The sequence below is a fragment of a genome, unplaced genomic scaffold, assembly GCF_019419815.1.
Source record: "Pyrus x bretschneideri cultivar Hongxiangsu unplaced genomic scaffold, Pyrus_bretschneideri_v1 Contig102, whole genome shotgun sequence".
NCBI lineage: Eukaryota > Viridiplantae > Streptophyta > Magnoliopsida > Rosales > Rosaceae > Pyrus > Pyrus x bretschneideri.
Window position 1 is genome coordinate 360954 of NW_025999394.1, and position 4055 is coordinate 365008.

The following is a 4055-nucleotide window of genomic DNA, read 5'->3' on the forward strand; positions in this document are numbered from 1 at the left end:
TTAGACATAACTTCCAAATAAAAGAACCACAAGCAATTCAATTAAGATAATTTACGCATACCGATTCCTTGGATCAACTTCTGAAAAGTAGACTTGGGTAATGACTTGGTAAAGAGATCGACTAGGTTGTCCTGGGAACGAATGTGCTTGACTTCAATGTTCTGATGTTGTTGTTACTGATGAGAATAAAAGAACTTCGGAGCTATGTGCTTGGTGTTGTCTCCCTTGATGTATCCTTTCTTTAACTGCTCGATACATGCTACATTGTCTTCAAAGATCGTCGTAGGAAGGTCAACGATAGAAGTAAGACCACTAGTGCTTCAAATATGTTCCATAACTGCTCTCAACCAAAAACACTTATGCGATGCTTCATGCAGGGCAACAATCTCAACATGGTTTGAAGAAGTTGCAACTAGTGTTCGCTTGGTAGACCTCCAAGATATAGCGGTGTCTTCAACGGTAAAGACATTGCCCGTTTGAGAACGTGCCCTATATGGATCAGAGAGATATCCAACATCTGTGTAACCAACAAGGCGGGAATCAATTCATGAATCGAGGGGAGTGGTAACTCTCGAAGATTCATAGGTATAGAACAAGCCCAAATCTGTCGTATACTTGAGGTAGCAGAAAATGTCCTTAACACCATTCCAGTGTCTGCGTATGGGCGCATTGCTATATCTAGCCAAAAGATTAACAGCGAAGAAGATGTTGGGTCTAGTGCATTGAGCCAATTACAATAAAGCCCCAATGCACTTAGGTATGGAACTTCAGGCTCCAAAATCTCTTCTTCATCCTCCTTTGGACTGAAGGGATCTCTTTTAGCATCTAGAGTTCGAACGACCATAGGAGTACTCGAATGCTTCGCTTTATCCTCATTAAAACATCACAACACCTTTTGGGTGTAGTTCAATTGATGTACTAGGATTCCATCTGAATAATGCTCGATTTTTAGGCCGAGGGAATATCGAGTTTTCCCAATATCTTTCATCTCAAATTTTGATTTCAAGTGCATGATAATTTCCTCAAGCTCTACAAGAGTTCCAATAAGGTTCATGTCGTCGACATGAATTGCAACGATTGCAAATTCGGAATGTGACTTCTTTATGAACACGTATATGCATAATTCGTTGTTCACATAACCTTGACTTGTCAAATATTCACTTAAACGGTTATACCACATCCGCCCGGATTGTTTCAATCTGTAGAGTGATCTCCTCAATCTAATAGAGAGAGTGTTCTATGGTCTAAAACTATTTGAACCAATCAATGAAAGTCATTCTGGAACTTTCATGTATATTTCCGTATCTAGATCCCTATAGAGATAGGCAGTTACCATGTTCATAAGCTGCATATTCAGTTTTTTGGACACTACCAAACTGATTAGGTAGCGGAACGTTATAATGTCCATTACGGGGGAATGCATCTCCTCGTAATCAATCCCAGGGCTAAGAGAAGCCTTGTGCTACAAGGATTGCTTTTATCACATTATTTCATTCTTCTCATTACGTTTCCTCACGAAAACCCATTTGTATCCCACGGGCTTCATATGTGGTGAAGTAGGAGCTATAGGTCCAAACACCTTACATTGGAACATATGAGCGAGTGATGGTCAGATTCAAACTAGGGTCACTAGTTGGTGCCGATTTCCTCTTCTAGGGTTATGAATCCTTTGAACCATGGGGTCTGGAGCAGATGATTGGCTAGCTGCCAATGTACCAAGCCGCGTAGAAGGTGCAACCTCTCCACCTTTGGGGACTGTCCGACCTTCCCAGGGGGGAGTGACGTACACGGGGTACATCTATCCTTGCAAATGCATTTGTAGTAGGTATATGTGATATTGTCACCTTAGCTAGATCATTATAAGCATCCGATATGCTCTGAGCAATGCTCTAAAGATCTATAATTTGTTGTACCTCAGTTTCAGACTGGGTAGTGCGAGGATCTAAATGAGACATATTGGGAGCATATCACGACAATTCGAGGTGTTCTCCAGGAATGTTAGCATGCTTATCTCCCCTTAATGACGGGAAGATTGTCTCATCAAAGTGACAATCCGTAAAACGTGCAGTAAAGAGATCTCCTGTTAAGCTTTCTAAATAGCAAACAATTGATGGAGAATCATAACTGACATAGATTCCCATTTTTCTCTGAGGATCCATTTTGGTACGTAGTGGCGGCGCTATTAGCACATAAACTGCGCATCCGAACACACATAAATGCAAGACGTTAGGCTCGTGTCCAGTAACCAACTGTAATGGTGAATGAGGTTGGGTAGCGGTGAGCCTCAGGTGGACTAGTATAGCTGCGTGCAATATTGCACAACCCCATGCAGATACTGGCAGTTTGGTTCTCCAAAGTCCGAGCTATCAATTGAAGGCACTTTATGAAAGCTTCTGCTAGGCCATTTTGAGTGTGAACATAGGGTCCAAGATGTTCCACTTCAATCCTTACTGATATGCAATAATTGTCAAAAGTCTGCAATGTAAACTTTCTAGCGTTATCTAGTCGAATCGACTTGATCGGATAATCAGGGTGGTGAGCTCTTAGCTTAATAATTTGTGCTAGGAGTTTTGCAAATGCAGCGTTGCATGTGGACAACAGGCAAACATGTGACCCTCATGTCGATGCATCAACCAACACCATAAAATATCAAAATGGTCCGCATGTTGGTTGGATAGGTCCACAACACTTGAATCCTCTGAAGAAACTTAGGAGGGTTATGAATAATCTTTGTAATCGAGGGTTGAGTATTCAACTTCCCTAAAAAACACGATTTTTATGACGGGAATCCAACATAGGGAGGTAAATGATGCCCATGTGATGATTTGAGGATACGGCGCATCATGTCATGTTTGAGATATCCCATACGGTCATGCCAAAACAGTAAAGTGCTATGGAACTCAAGCACATGGCCGGCCACATGGTAGGCTTTCTATGCCGCGAATGATTGTTATGTACAACCCAATCAGGAAGTGTTCCAACTTCTTGTGAATATGCTTCTGGCCATATTCATACGAAGTGATGCAAAGAAATTCAGATCCATTATCTTCAGTGGTTTCAATATGATATTGATTATCTTGAATATCTTTAAAACTCAGCAATGTTCTTCTGGAACGTGAAGAATAGATGGCCTCTTTAATGGTTAAGACAATACCATTAGACAACATGATGCGGGCCTTTCCGTATCCTTCAATCAGGTTGGATGAGCATGAGAGAGTTGTCAGAGGTGCTTTCTTAGGTACAAAATTAGTAAAATAGTGTCGCTCATGCAATATGGTGTGCGTGATAGCACTATCAGCCAGACAACTAACTTCCCCACTAAACATACCTAGAAATAAATTGATTGAATTGGTCACACACATAAAATATAATTCCATGCATTCAATTAATCAATTCGAGAAATAATATCCATAAAACAATTATCCATAATTCAAAACAAACCAAAACCAAACAAATTATTCCAAATACTTAGAAATTGTCCAAAATTAAACTATAATCCTAGAAAAATAGGGGGACTCTGGCCACTCCTAGTGGGTTTGTCCATAAGAGCTGATGCCTCCTGAAAATCTGATATCTCCATGGAGCATCTTCCGAATGTTCCACATGTGCAAAGTTAGACTCACGATGAGAATGATACTTGGCAATAGCCTCGAGGGTAGCTTGGCATACGCTTGACGAATGATCCTTTGATCAACAACAGTAGGCACATGTCCATTTTAGTGGAAACCGATTAAATGGTAACTTTTCCCTTGTTCTAGAAGTTTGGGGCCTTAGGGGCAAGGGGTTGGAGCTTCTGGGTCACATTTCCTCCCTTGGGTGGGCCTTGATTCTGTTGACCTTGGGCCTATGGTGGGGCTTGCCGCCCATTGCCACGACCATGATGATTCTTGTGTCGTTTGTGGTTGCTAAAATTGGTCGCATGCTCTTTAGGCACGGTGTTCGAGCCAGTGGGTCGAGCTTGATGATTTTTCATCAAAAGTTAGTTTTACTTTTCAGCTGGAAGTAAAATAAAGATCAAATCTAAAAATTGGTGAACTTTTGTGCCCTATATTGTT